This window comes from Cynara cardunculus (assembly GCF_001531365.2).
Source record: "Cynara cardunculus var. scolymus isolate 2C chromosome LG 7, CcrdV1, whole genome shotgun sequence".
Lineage (NCBI taxonomy): Eukaryota > Viridiplantae > Streptophyta > Magnoliopsida > Asterales > Asteraceae > Cynara > Cynara cardunculus.
In genome coordinates, this window is record NC_037534.1 from 9,585,306 (window position 1) to 9,602,447 (window position 17,142).

Here is a 17,142-nt window from a genome sequence, read left to right on the forward strand (position 1 = left end):
ACAGAATAATCACATAATACATGCCAATAATACAGAAGATATTATCGGCTAACAGTCCCCTGCAGTTTGAGCCGTAGGTGATCAAAGGCATAAACTGGATCGAAAACATTGAAACAAATGTTTAGGTAGCCCCTTGTTGAAGATGTCCGCATATTGATAATCTGCCGGAACGTGAAGGAATTTAACAGTACCGAGGCTGACCTTCTCCCAAACAAAGTGTATATCCAGTTCGACGTGTTTAGTTCGTTGATGTTGCACTGGATTTTTAGCAAGGTAGACGGCCGCAATGTTATCACAATAGATGAGTGTGGCATGTCTAATAGACTAATAGGGATGTGCAATTCGAGTAGGAGGTTTCGGACCCAACTGATTTCTGCGACTGTGTTGGCTACTCCTCTATATTCGACTTTGACACTAGATCGTGAGATCGTGGGTTGAAGCTTTGAGGACCAGGATATTAAGTTTGTACCCATGAATACACAATAGCCGGAGGTGGACCTGCAAGAGTCGGGGCACCCACCCCAATCCGCATCTGAGTAGGCGGTAAGTTTGGTGGTCGAGGTGGGAGAGATAATTAGACCCTAATTGATAGTACCGTTAATATACCTGAGGATCCATTTGAGTAGTTGAAAGTGTGGTTCATGCGGTGCATGCATGAAGAGATAAATTTGTTGAACCGCATAAGATATGTTTGGTCGAGTGATGGTGAGATACTGTAGAGCACCAGCTAAGCTACGATATAAAGCCCCATCGACGAATGTGGCACCAGTAGTGGCGCTGAGCTTGGAGCCGACTTCAACCGGGGTGCTAACAGTCTTACAAGTGGACATGTTAGCACGTGTCAATATTTCTGCGAGATACGTGGATTGTGTCAAAAAAAGTCCACCCTTTTGTTTCTGGACAGCAATACCAAGAAAATGGTGTAAATCACCGAGATCGGTCACGTTAAACTCAACGGATAGTGATCTGATGATGCTTTGTAAGAGAGAGTCACTAGATGTTGTGAATATGATATCGTTCACATAGAGAAGTAAGTAAGCCATATGATTGCCCTTGTGATATATAAACAATGAAGTGTCGCATAGGCTACTCTTGATGCCACATTTGGAGAGATATCCTGCAAAACATTGATACCAAGCTCGTGGGGCTTGTTTCAAGCCATATAGAGACTTGTTGAGCTTGCACACGTATTTTGGGTATGAAGAAGAAGTGACTCCTGGTGGCTGAAACATGTAGACAGTCTCTTTCAGGTGCCCATGTAAGAAGGAATTTTTGACATCTAGTTGGTGAAGGGGCCATGCTTTGGATACTGCCAAGCTAAGGACTGTGCGTATTGTAGTGGGCTTAACCATGGGACTGAAAGTTTCATCACAGTCAATGCCTACAGTTTGACTCTTATCATTAACCACGAGTCAAGCCTTGTGTCGTTCCAAAGAGCCATCAACATGGAACTTATGTTTGAATAACCACATGCAACGAATAATAGGAACATCGTTAGGTCTCGGTACAAGTTCCCACGTATTATTTTCCAATAGAGCTTCATATTCGTTGGTCATGGCACTTTTCCAGTTAGGGTCGGTGAGTGCGGTGAGATGTGATTTAGGTAATGGTGAGATGGTGGGAGATGTTTTGGTTAAAAGAGACTAGGATTGACGTGGTTTAGCAATACCGGACTTGGACCGCGTTTGCATGGGATGAGTGGATGTTGTAGCGATGGAAGGTGGTGGGAGGTTGTTCAATGCATTCTGATGGGGTGGGGCGGGGTGGTTTTCGAATTGTGAAGGTAGGGAAGCAGGTTGTGGTCCATGGGTGACGGGTCGTGAGTGGGAGACTAGGGGTCGTGGGGAGGGGAATGTGTATTACGAAAGGCGGGTTCATGTGATGAGCTTATAGGCGAATGTGGTGGGCTTATTTGGCCAGGCTGGGTGGAAGGTGTATCAGTGGGTAGAGGGTGTACATGGTTAGATATGGAACTGGGCTGGGTAAATATAAGTAGAGAAGGATCGAGAAACGTATGGGTGGGTGCGGGTTTAGATGGGTTGCAAACAGAAATTGAGTTTCAACAAAGGTGACATGTCTATAAAATATAGTTTTTCCGGTTGAGATTTCTAGACACTGGTACCCCCGATAGTTGGTCGGGTAACCAAGAAAGACACATGGGGTGGAACGGTAGGCGAGTTTGTAGGGACAGGTGGATGAAGCATTTGGATAGCATAAGCAACCCGAACTCGCGAAGGTGTTCATAGGATGGTTGGCGAAGGTAAAGTAGGGATGTGGGGGTGTGGAATTTATGGAGTTTTGTTGGAAGGATATTGTGAAGATATGAGGCGGTGTGAAGTGCCTCGACCCAAAATGAGGACGGCAGTGATGCATGGGTGAGTAATATGAACATAATTTCGTTTAGACGACGAATCATACGTTCGGATTTTCCGTTTTGTTGAGATGTGTGTGGGCACGAAAAACAAAGTTGAATGCCATTTTTAGTTGCAAAGTTTTTGAAGTTGGTGTTATCGAATTCCCCCCCCCCCCCAATGTCACATTGGAATGCTTGGATTGGCATCTGAAATTGGGTTGCAATATATTGATGAAAGTGAGTAAACTTAGTGAAGGTCTTCGATTTAAATTTTAAGGGATAAACCCATGTATATTGCGCGAAATTATCCGTTAACCACATAATATTTGTAACCTGCATGACTGAGAATAGGGGATCGCAATGTAAAATACCAAACGACACTAAAGTATGAGTCAAAGAATCCGAAAATGGTAAACCTTTATGTTTGGATAATTGACAAGAATGGCAAACAGATGCTAAATTTATTTTATTGCAAGAAATAAACGGTTTTGAACGAAGAAATTCCATGACCGGTTGACCCGGGTGTCCAAGTCGATTGTGCCAAAAAGGAAATTCTTTGGTTGAAGCGAAGCAAGCGATGGCGGAAGCATTAGAGGTGAGCGGGTAGAGGTCACCCGAACTGTTGTGACGACTCAGGATTGTGCCATCCTTGAAATCCTTCACAGAGAATCCGAAGGGGTCAAATTCAATGGAAGTGTAATTGTCAATATTGAACCGACGCACGGATATAAGATTTTTAATGTTTTTAGGATTAAAAATGACAGATTTAAGGTGGAGTGGTTTAGATGGTGTGTAGATTATGGAAGATCCCGAACCCCTAACTGGAATTTTGTTACCATTTCCAACAATTATTGACGCTATAGGTGAATAAGTGGAAAAATTGTCGAGTTTACCTTGATCATTCGTGACATGAAAAGAAGCTCTCGTGTCGAAGTTCCAACTTGCATCACCCGTACCACCCGATTCCATTGAAAGAGCATGAACCGCATCAGCAAGTTGTGTTGGTTCCAGTGGATCCACTTCTGCCAAATTGGCCTGGGCCGACCAACTTCTTAATGTTTATATCTTTCCTCAAAGTGATACAAAAGGCTAAATATATACAAATACAAATAGGTAATTACGGATCTAGCTAAGCTAACCCAATCAATCCTAACTAATTGGAAGATACAGAATAATCACATAATACATGCCAATAATACATAAGATATTACCGGCTAACAATTTTCTGGGAATAGAGGTGAGACAGGATGAAGAAGAGATCAAAATTTCTCAGCGAAGATATGTTCAATACTTATTAGATAAGTTTAATATGCTTCAATGTAATCCACTAAGTACTCCTATGGAGTTTGGATTAAAGTTATCTAAGAAGAGCAGAGATAAGGAAGTAGATCCTAGCCTTTACAAAAGCGTGGTTGGCAACCTAATGTACTCGACTGCCACAAGGCCTAACATAGCCTTTTTCAGTAAGCCTAATTAGCAGATTTATGGAGTCACCCAAGTCAAGTCATTAGGAAGTCGAGAAAATGATTCTTAAGTATGTGAAAGATATTATAGATCATGGTATTGTCTATTCAAAGGCTAAGGATTTCAGGCTCATAGGCTATAGTGACAGTGACTTTGGAGGAAATATGGATGATGGGAAAAGTACAACAGGGTATCTTTTCAGTTTAGGATCTGGGGCTATATCTTGGCAATCCAAGAGGATATAACCACATGAAGTACCCATAGATCGGATAAAGTTCAAGTTCAGTTGGTGGCATTTCTTACTTTGTGATTGTGACTTTTAGATTGGTTATAGGATTCTTTCTTTTTTGGTTCATAAGGTATGAACTGTTTGTTAGTAATTACATTATCTATCAAGTATCAACAATACATGTTTTACCTGATTATATTCATATAGTGGATATGTTCTCAAGTTTATTTAGGGGATGTTTAGTAAATGTTAACCTGGTAACGCTTACTATGTCATTTTACCTTACCAGATCAATATTGAAATGACTAATAATCGTACCCGATAAGAGCGATGGTAGGCCCCAATGTCTTACCCGATAAGTGAGTATGATGAGTCTTGCCATGCAAAAGCTTACCAGATACAAATGTTGCATACAATGTTGTTTTAATGGATTAGAATCTTAATCGATAAGGTAAGTGAGAGTATTGACTCTTACCATGTAAGTGTTTGGATCAACGGCCCTTTAGGAAAGACTAAGAGTCTTACCCAATAAGCAAGGGAAAAGACTCTTACAAAGTGAATTCCAGAATTTGGTTATGGGGATAAGAGCCTGGATACGAAGCTTTCTGGTTTAGTGCAAGTAAATGACGAAATGTGGTCATTTACACAAGGTTGCATGCGTAAGAATGAAGATGCTACTTTCAGTGAGGTTGTCGGAGCACTTGACCAAAAGAATGTTGATTCAACCTTGTCTACTGAAGATTGCAGGGGTTGTTGGCAGTTAATGAATAATTTAGTGCAAGATGATTAAGTGGTCATAACGATTAAAAGACTCATATGATATAATGCAAAATGAAATATAGTTGTTTGGTAATTGCTCAAAATGAAATTAGGGCACTTTTAGGGAGGCCCAAGATACAAAATCATTCAAAGGCTTTTGGAACCGTTAAGAGGCAGACTTGTTTTGCCAAAGAAGATTCATTTCTTAGCGATTCAGAAACTGCCTCTTCATGGAACTATTAAGAAGCAAACAAACAACCCCTAAAAACCTTTTGTAGTGGCTCAAGGATATGAAGATGATATGACCATCCTTGACGAACCACGTATCAAAAAAGTATAATGTACAGTTTTTGAAACAGAGCTGAACCAACTATAGTAGAAACATGATTAAAGATTGTTTAGCTATTAGTTTAATGTTTCAAACATAGGATGTAAACGCATATTATCTCCAACACATTTCAACTAATTACAATTCCATTTTGTGTAATAGTGATGGAAACGTTGTACATGGAATGGCTTTTATAACATCTTTCAAAGAATTTGATATTTTGAAATTGAACAAGTTTTTAATAACTATCTACATCCCGTCGTATTGTATGGGTACACAACTAGTAAATAGAACATCATTTTTTCGCCTTTAAGTCATGCTTTAAAAAACTTTGTAGTTACTAACACCACGAATCACACCATTTAGAATATTTATCAAATCAATCTAACAGGCATTATTTCCTTCTTTGTTTAAGTAATGCAACATCTTAATATTTGTTGATGATTTATGTTATACGATTGATAAAATGAATCAAAGCGATACAATTCATATGAATACAAATATGCAATTGAAAAACGAATACAAAGATAAATTAGCGGTGTTCAGATAAAACTGTTAGACCGTTCAAATCGATCAAATAATGTCAAAACGGACCGTTTTTGACAGTTTGAATAGTCTGACAGTTTTCTTTCAACACTGCTAATTTAACTCGGGATTTATGTTGTATTTGAGTAAAGTCCTCATGTTTTTTTACGAACTGAGTTACATGTCATAAGATGCTTATGACTCGTTGAGCATACCTTTAAGTAATTAAACAAATAAAAAGTATCCTAGGTTTTTAAATTTTAAAAGAAAGAAAAATTGATTTAAAATCATTTAGAGATAATATAGTGAAGAAAATTCATATTAAAATTGAATTTAAAAATATATATTTAAATTATTAAAGTTATTATTGACTCATTTAAAAAGCTAATAAAAAAATTCCATTATCCCTTTTACCTTTTTCTTTAGATTTTGCGAAGAAAGAGCTTGGAAATTTCCTAAATGTAAAGATGACATGGAAATTTTGTCGTATAAGTTTCTCTATGTATTTTAGTTGGCTTTTGTAGCACTATAAAAAGGCTTTAATGTGAAGCCAATCGAAGGTGTAACAATAAAAGTATATTAAAATAATTAAACTCAGTATTTTTTTTTTATCTGAATATGCATTACATTTACAGACGAAATATCGTATGAGAAGAAGAGTTAATATTAGAAGTGTAAGAAGGGATTTGGACCCTTGATCACTCTTAATCTCTTGTCCACCCATGAATTGCGGTTCTTATGGAATTGATCTGATACATCTCATCCTAATATGCATTCAATGTTAGAGATTCGTTCTTACGTTTCTCACCAGAACTCAATCCTACGATTACAAATATTTTTTATTTTGTACTTTTGTATTAAAAGCTATAAAAAAATGTTTTAAGTATTGTTATGTATATTGTAATGGTATCTTCTTTTAATTATCTATTAAGATTGTGTTTGATACAGGGAACAATATGATATTTCTTATTATTAATTCCACCTTTAATTAACATAACATACACTACTAAATGAAAGACTTTTGCCTACGGAATTTTCCTGGAAAATATGCCGTTAAAGGGTGATTCGTCACAAAACTGTTATAAAAGTTGGTGGGTAATTCAAATCAGTAACAGATTACCCAGAGATTCTCTGGGTGATCCATTGGTATTCTTTTGGAAAACACTGAATTCTACCGAATTATTGATATTTTCTGGATGACTACCGACGGAAACTTTCAGTCAAATGGTTCACTTGTAAAAATCTAAAAGTCAAATGATTATTTCAAGTGTCATTTAGTTTTTTTTAAACATTATATTACTGAAATCAAACCAGATATATACAGTTAAAAATACAGTATAAATGATCTTAAATAATAAATAAAAAGTTGTAGTCTAATAAAAACCATAGTTGCATTATGATAGTTTGATTGATTGTTTTTTTCCTTTCCACTCATGTTTTAAATTTCTTTTTTTACACAAAACATGGGTGTGCCTTTGCAAAGTGTGAAAGGTGATTTACACATCTTCAATCTTTATCTCAATCTCTATTTTTTAAACTTTTTTATATTTTATTATATTTTATTTTATACCACTTGGTAGTTGGTAGGGTTACCATTTATGTTATTTGGAGTTGTGCTCCTCTTTTTTCCTTAAAAAGTATCACACAATGCTATATATATATATATATATATATATATATATATATATATATATATATATATAATGGAAATCAAACTATTTGTATAAATCGTGAGAATCGTCGATTCATTGTTTATTTTAGTGAATTTTTTTGTGAATTTGTTTAATATGGTGAAATCGTTTCAAATGGTTCATTTCATGATGAAAAATGTTTTTGTTTTTAAGTAAAAATTAAATTGTTTCATGTATGAAATTTGTTTACTAAAGTTAATAGAATAAAGATGATAATGTCCATAATTATTTGGAATGTATTACTTGAAACAATTTTTTCATATTAAACAATTTCATGAACTTTTTTTTACTAAAATAAACAATGAAATCGATAATTTTCACGGTTTATACAAATGACTTGGTTTGCAAAATATATATATATATATATATATATATATATATATGTGTGTGTGTATGTGTGTGTGTGTCGATAACTTCAAATTTTGATTCTAAAACATCTTCCAATGGTTGATCTTCTGCTCTGATACCAATTATTAATCCCAGATTTGATGAGTAGAACAATAATAAACACAATAGCAATTGAAATCCTGAGAAGTCGGCTGTTATATTGATTGAGAATTGCAATACATAGAATTGAACTTGAAAGTACGGTTGCTAATGATTAAGCATGATTAGTTAACTTAATAATAGAAAAAAGGAAAACTATTTATATCTTTAAGGTATTTACACAATAAGTCCCTCTATTTTAGTATAACAAAAATATAAATCTAACATTTACAATTAAGTCCCTCAACTTTAATACAATATAAAATGAACCCCAACAAACAGACTTCAAACTCGAACAAACAAAAATTTACCAATTCTTCAAAATTCTTGATGATTTCTTCAAATTAAACAACGATCTACTAAGTATTTAGAATTGATCTGTGTCAACAGATTAGCAAATGACACCAAAATCTCAATATCAGATTCAAAAATAGTCAACAGTTTCAAGAACACATTTTCTTCGGAAAAAAAAACTTCTAATTCCTTCCAAATTGAATGATTTTTGGATCAAATCAACCTTGTAATCTACTCTGATACCAATTGTTAATCCCAAATTCAATCCAGTAATAATGAAATAAAATAAAGATCAAGATATGAAATCAATCAATCTTCATTGATATTCTTATAGAGAGAAAGTAACATGAAAGTGATGAACTTTTTTCTCTCTGTTAGGTCAAATATTATTTTATCTGATATTACCGATTACAAAGATTACATTGAAGAATGAAGAAGTCAAAGTAAAAGTCAACATGAGTAAAGAAAGTCAAAGTTGTCAACAATAGTGAAAAAGTCAACTTTATAATAAGAGCTTAGTTATAGTTTGACTTTGAATTTAGTCAATCATATAAATAGTTCTTGTTAGTTTAATTGTTAGTAAGAACTCATTGTAATACATTCTCGAGAGAGAAGCATGTATTGAGAGAGTTTATCAATATACATTGATGATTTGATCTCTATATTGTTGTTCTTATTGTTTAATTAAATGATATTTGATTTGGTAAGTTCTATTTTATGTTGTATTCAAGCCTTTTTGTTGTAAATACCCTTTGGGTATAAATAGTTAGCTTGTATTTGTTTTTGTAACTCTTGTAGAACTCTTGCATTCATTTGTAAACTTTTGAAGATAATATTATTTTAAGCTTTCCAAGATTCTCTTTCTACATTTCTACAATCTGCGATTGTTGAATTCCTGTATTCTTGATAATATGTTGATTGAATGATAAATCTGGGATTGTCAATTGGTATCAGAGCAGATTACAACAACTCAAGATTAGAATTTGAAATAGATTTGATGGATTTCTTGAAGATTTTTTAAACATTCTTGGTCAAACCTTTTCTGTCCAATTTTTCAATTTCAAGATCGATTTCTTGATGTTCTTGAATTGAATTTTTGATTGGGATCTGTTTAAAAACACTTTATGATTGAATTGTTGTAATTGATTCAATCAATTTGTTAGAAGTCAGAGTTCAATTTGAAGTTTTGCTGATCAACTGTTAATAGAGTGTTCTTGAAGCTTTTTATTCAATTTTGATCAAATTGGCTAGTTTTGATCTGTTTTTATTGTGTTCACAAAACTTGTTTACAATTCAATTTCGAGCAGTTTTGTACTAGTTTTAATCACAATTTTTGAGTTTTGTGAAAAAAATTTGTCGAATTTGATCAAGTGTCTATCAGATATGAGAATATCGCGTGTTGAAGCTTTGGGTGATATTCATTAAGAAAATCCCTCGTTGAAGATACATTCAAGGCTTGTATGATTTTTAAACGATATCGTGCACTTGGTAAGCGGATTTTGAGTATATCGCTTCAGTCAAGTGATTTTTTTGAATGGTTTGGGTATATCGCTCAAGGTTCAAGCGATATTCTGCGTATAACACTCAAGGGTCAAGTGATATTCTATGTATATTTCTCAAAAGTTAAGTGATTTATGTGTATATCGTTCAAGTATCAATCGATATTTGAAGATATCGTTCAAGTATTAATCGATATTTGAAGATAACGCTTAAGTATTAAGCGATATTCGTTTCAAGTGGTCTTCTGTATTGAGCGATATTCATGCCAAGCAGTATTAGTATCAGCGATATTCTTCAAGTTTCAAGCGGTTTTCTTCTAGTTGTGGGAGATATTCTACTTTTTGAGTTTTTGAACTGTAAAAAGATCAAATTAATCATTTTGTGATCATGACATCAAGAGAAGCAATGTTGATAGGTTCAAAAACAAAATCAGGCGATTATCCGTAATGGAGAAATAGATTCTTAGACTTTATTGCCAGACATTATTTAAGTGATGAGATAATGGAATCTTTAACCATAGATCTGAAGGCATTTTGGCAAGAAACACCAGGTGTACTAGAAAGAAATGTGTCTGTTGCATTGAAACCTAAAGAAAAGTCAAAGTATTATGAGAATGAGAGAAAGAGAGCAAGAGGTGACATTTTGTGTAAGTCATTATGATACAAATGAAATCTACACAAGCATTGATAGTTACAAAGAATCGGGTAAAAGCATGTGGGACCATATTGTGAAGATAATGATGGGTTCAAAGATGGGGACTTAGTTAAAGATAACTAACTGTATCACAAACTATGAGGATTTTAAAGCAAAGGATGGAGACAGTTTGGATGATATCTATAAGAGGTTCATAAGACTGTTGAATGAACTGACAAAGAACAAGATCACTAAGACAAATATTAACTTGCAGCCCGAGTGGAAGTCTTTTTCCACTTACATAAAGCACAACAAGTCTTTGTCAGAGGTTGACATACATGAAGTCTATGAAACATTAAAGAAAAATGAAGAAGAGGTTCTAGAGATAAGATAAGCGAACAAAAAGCCTAAGACATCAGCTATTAATCCCCTAGCCTTAGTATATGAGAAAAGGAGCAGCTCGAGGGGTAGTTCATCTAAGAAAGAGCTGGTTGAAAAAAGTGACTCCACATATGCAGAGATTTCTGACACTGAATCTGATGCATAGATGAAGGAGTTGAAAGAAGCAATGGTAATGTTGACCAGGGCATTTCAAAAGAAATTTTACAAAAAGCCATTCAAACAGTCATAGATTCTCTTCTGGATCAAAGTATGATTTCAAAGATAAGTTTGGTGAGAAGAAGAAATATGAAGAGAAGAAGTATGAGAACATATATGAAGATAAGAAGAAAAATGGAAAGGTTGTTGCTGATGAAAATACCAAGTGCTACAACTGTGAAAAAAGATGTCATTTTGTTGTTGATTGTAGAAAGCCAGTGACTAAAAACATTGATGACTACAAAAACAAGTTTATTTTGTCCAAACAAAAAGATGCTGGACAAGCTCTTATGGCAGAAGATGATCATTGGTTGAACCTCACTGATGAAGAAGAGGAAGAGGAGGCACATGTCCATATTTGTCTGATGGCTAAAGAGGATGCTTACTTGTCTGAAGATGAGGATACTAAATTAGAATCAAGTTTTGAGGTATTTCAATCTTCTTATCTTGAGCAGATGCAAAAAATGATGTTTAAATTGGAAGATTTTCAGCTAAAACTTAGTAATGAAAAGGATCTTGTGTCCATTCTTGAAAAGAAATTAGAAAAGGAACAAGATGGTTATTTGAAACTTTATGCTGAAAAAATTTCATGGGCACAAAATTTAATTGAGAAAACAGATTTCTGAAATGTCAGAAAAGTTAAAATTGTTAGAGTATGAAAATGATGATCTTGTTGTTAAAAAGCAGTTCACTTACTTTGCAAAACAAAAGTTTGACTAAAAAACTTAAAGATCTTGAGTTTAAACGTTATAAAAGAGGTCAAACTGATTAAACAATTTTTTTGAACAAACGAAATGAATTCAGATTTTTTTTAATCCATGAGAAGGATTAGGATATGAAAATCCTAATTGTTTGAAAAAGGCACTTTATTATACTCCTACTTTATCTAGATTATAAAATTCAATATATGAAGTCATCTGATGAAGTCGAAGAGCAAGAAGATTTGAATCGTAAAAGAACTGATAAAATCCAAGTACCATTCAATTATGAGGAATTAAATGAAAGTTATCATACGAGAGTGACCACACTTTCTAATGATTACATTCACAGTTATTCAACTACTAAACTTTCTTCTAAACCTGTTGAACAAAAACCTTACACTTCTAGTTTAGTTTTGGGAAAACAAATAGTTCAACTTGAAAATGTTTTGAAAGAAGAAAGTAATTCTTTTGAAAAAGAAAGGGAATTTCTTTTATCAAAGATTAAGAATCTTGAATCTCATATTGTTGTAACAGAAGAGGACAATACATATTCATTTGATTCAGAAGCTTCTTCATGTAAAGCATTTATGGGAAATTTTGTTACAAGATCTTCAAGTAATTCAACAGATTCAGATGATATTAAAGTGTTTGAGGAGATTGAATTTTCTGAAATTTTAAATTCCAATGTTTGTTTAGATGAAGAGATTAATCAGTTTGACTTTTCACTAAAACTTCCGAGCGATATTGAATTTTTGAGCAAAGGAAAAGAAAAGGCTCAGGAACCAATCAAGATCTTTAAAGGTGAAAATTCAAAATCTAATTTTGTATCTGTTTCTGTAAATACCTATTACAAAAAGAATAAATCAAAAAGGTATTCACATAAACAAAATAGGACTGCTAAATTTCAGAAAGAGCATGTTAGTCATTGCCATTCATCTAATGATTTTGTTTCTGATACTTCAGATTATTGTTTGAGAAAGAACTCAATCACGCGCGTATGAAAAGTGAAAGGATCTACGAATGTAGATGAAACAAAGTCATTTCCTTCTATTAAGTATAATAAGAAAAACAATTTTTCTAGAGTTATAACGATGTAAAACATGTGGAAACTGTTTTGATAAAAAAAAATATTATGTGAAACAATTAATCTGTTTGGGTAATTGAAAGATTTGTTGTTCTAATTGTGATTGGAATGATTTTGTTCCTTTTACTAACATAAAATACACTTCAATTTCGTTTATAAATACAAATCATAACGTTTAATTAAAGCTAACAAACGAATTACTTGTTTCATTTTCAAAAACAAAGTGAAAATATAAGATGCTTTAATCAAAAGCCAAGCTACTGAAATATACAAACATATATATATATATATATATATATATATATACATAATTCATATAGAAAATATATATATATATATATATAGAGAGAGAGAGAGAGAGAGAGAGAGTTTGGTTCAAATATTAACCAAGATTATTGTGTTAACTTTGTTAACCAAACTCAACCAATGAAAATCCATCTTTTATCTAGGTTCATATTCATCTCATAATTTAATGACAAAGGTAAATATGTAATTTTAGTTTGTATGTAACTCTCATATCATTAATTGGAAGTTACAAAATAAAAAAATCTCATAATTGTTGTTGATTTACTATTGATCTTGTTTGTCTATAATATTGATTTATCTATCTATAATGTTCTTGAATTTGTGATTGTTAAATAAACCCAATAGTAAAGTTTTCGATATCGTTCAAGCTAATAATATGGATAAACCAATTGGAAAACAACTCGACAACAATGAGAAGGTTAAAATGGTTTACGATGACAATCGGACTTCGAGTTTCGGAAGTAAAGACAATAATCAAAGCGTTTGTATTGGTAATGGATTAATATGTTATTGTATTCATTTTAATCGAAATTTTGTTAATTATGACGTTTTTGTGTTTTTTATAGTTCATATTGTGTTGGTAGATTTTTTTTTTTTAATTATTACTACGAGCCCAATTCATATGTTCAAATGAAATGAATTCATCGTTAACTTAATTTGTTATGCAATCCAATTCTGATAACTATTCGGCTCCATCAGCTGCTTGTGATACTTAACCTGCCATAGACTGCAACTAGTGTTCATATACGTTCAGTTGTGTTCATATATATTCTACTAGGGATATGAATCAAGGCATCTAATGAACTGTGTGTGTTCAAAAGTGTTCATATGAATTTTTGATCGAAATTATATTGATTATGACATTTTTGTGTTTTTTTTATAGTTCATATTGTGTTGGTAACTTTTTCTTTAATTATTATTACGAGCCCAATTCATATGTTCAAATGGAATGAGTTCATCGTCAACTTAATTTGTTATGCAATCCAATTATGATAATCATTCGGCTCTATCAGCTGCTTGTGATGTTTGACCTGCCATAGACTGCAACTAGTATTCATATACGTTCAGGTGTGTTCATATGTGTTCTAGTAGAGACATAAATCAAGGTATCTAATATTGAATTTATCATTTTTGTTAATTTATTATTGATCTTGCTTTTTTATAATATTGATTTTTCTATTTATAATGTTTTTGAATTTGTAATTGGTAGAATAGACCCGATAGTAAAGTTTTCGGTATTGTTCAAGCTATTATGGATAACTTCATTGTTCATAATGAAAGAACTATTGTTCACAAGTGTTCATATTGTGTTCATATGTACACTAGCTGCATATCTCAACATTGGCTCGCTCCTGAATGTGTTCATAATGAAGAAATTATTGTTTATAAGTTGTTCATATTGTGTTCATATGTACATCAACTGCATATCTCAATATTGGCTCGCTTTTGAACGTGTTTATAATGAAGGAAACCATTATTCACAAGTATTCGTATTGTGTTCATATGTACACTAATTGCATATCTCAACATTGGTTCACTCCTGAATGTGTTCATAATGAAGGAACTATTGTTCACAAGGTGTTCATATTGTGTTCATACCTGTTTTTTTTTCCTTTCGTATAGCAGCAATTATTGTTATGTTCATAAATGCTATGCACTCCAAGTTCATATATATGTCAATTTTTGTTCGTATTTGACACAATGGTTCATATATATATATATATATATATATGTGTGTGTGTGTGTGTATATGTGTGTGTTCATATGGTTCTTACATTAATAAAAATAATGAGATTTTTGATTTTGTAACTCTCAATTAATGATATGAGAGTTACACAAAAAAATTACCTAATACCCTTTTCACTTTTTTTCACATATGTTCTTTGAAATTGTAAATATTAAAAATTAATTTTTTATCGTGATTAATAACAATCGTTAATATATATATATATATATATATATATATATACACACACACATACATACATATACATATAAATATACATACATATATATATATATATATATATATATATATATACAGAGACTTGGGATCATGTGAGACCAAGGGTTTTCGTGAGACCCGTAAGACGAATTCTCAACCTTTGGATTAGATCTACAATCTGAACATTCATAATCACAAAATTGTCACCAGAGTTCTCAATAATCACAAAATTGTCACCGTACAACTTTAGACCATTAGATCATTAGTTTATAGAATTGATCAATGAACATAAATTGGCTTTACAGGTTTCACGAAAAACCCTTGGTCTCACGTGAACCCAACCCTATACAATATATATATATATATATATATATATATACACACACACACATATACATGATTCATATATACATTCATACAAACCCAATACAAAAATTATATATATATATATATATTTATATACATACATACATATACATATAGGGGTTGGTTCATATACTAACCAAGATTTTTGTGTTAACTTTGTTAACCAAGCTCAACCAATCATATTTCATCTTTTCTTTAGGTTCACATATAACTCATATACTAGTTGTGTATCCGTGCAATGCGGCGGGAGCCATGAATTTTAACAAATTTTGAAGTTCTACTGGTTTTATAAGATAAGATTTAACGATGATATAGGTTACACTTGGTCTTTACATATTAATACAATTTGAACAAATAAGAGTTATGGTTCCAATTACAGACTATCGATGAAGAAAGTTGTATGACAGTTTAAAATCCAATATATTTAAAATTCAACATATTTAAATGACACCACAAATGTATTCAATTTACACCAAGAGTAAAGAACTAAGAAACTTAAGTTTTAAGATAAACACTCAAAACCAATAAAGAAACTACAAATTTGACAGATCATAAGCCATGAAAAGACAAAAAAATGATGGGTTTTAGAATGAAATTTCAACTACTTACTCTCTTTCTTGTCCAGAAACTCAGAAAAACCCAAGAACATATTAATTCAAAACATATTATACAGTGCAATTTGGACAGCCTAACCCCAAAATATATAGTATATATATATAAATAAATAACTATAAAAGTATAAATCGTAAATATTAAAAATATTTTTTCACAGTATATATAATATATAATAATATAATTAAGTAAAAAACTATTCAATATTGGACTCATTTCGATAGTATTAACAAGACAATTATAATTGTGTAACTTGTTAAAATGAAAATGTATTTTCTAAACATGTTTTAATTGATATACGATTATGTATGTTAATTTAATAAAGGTTTAAAATGAAACATTTAAAAGTAAATGACGTAAAGTAAATTAATTAATTAATTATAGGAGTATAAAGTATAAATTTAAAATTATAATTTTAAAAAAAAAAATCGGTTGTGATAGAGTGAGTGTATGTGAGGGGTGAGTGTATGTGAGGAGAGGAAGGGGTGAAAAGGTGAAAAAGTGAGTATAAAGGGTATTTTGGTCATTTAGTATTTTAAGTTGTTTTTGATAAATTAATCATTCTTGACTTATGAAGGGTATTTCGGTTGGGATTGCTTATAAAAGCTACTTTTTAACTTATTTCAGTTTGTCACCGATGATAAGCTGTTTTTTGGTGTTTGGATAAAAAAACTGCTTATACCAGTGCCAAACCGGTAATAAGCTGTTTTTGATAAGTTAATCATTCCTGACTTATGAAAAACTATTTATTACCGGTTTACAATTTTAACCCTGTTTTATTTAACTCCGGTTTGATATCACATAAGTTAATAAGCACTTTTACAAAAAAAAAACACAAGTTGTTTTAAATAAGCAATCCCAAACATCCCCTAAGACTTTTGACAAATTTGTTTAATAAGATAGTATAGATTAATGACAAGGGTAATTAAGTAATTTGTCATTTTTGTAACTCCCAAATCAATAATTGGGAGTTACAAATATAAAAATCTTAATAATTGATAATTATGTAATATTGATATTTTTTTATACGTGTTCATGTTTTGTAATTTCGATTTATTCTATCCATAATGATATTGATTTTGTAATTGTTAAAGAATTTCGTATTGTAAAGTTTTCGATATCGTCCGAGTAATATGGATAAACCTATTGGAAAACAGATYGACRACAATGAGAATGAAAAGGTTAAAATCGTCTACGACTACAATCGAAATTCGAATTCATATGTAATTGTTAAAGAATTGTTCACAAGTGTTCATATTGTGTTCATAT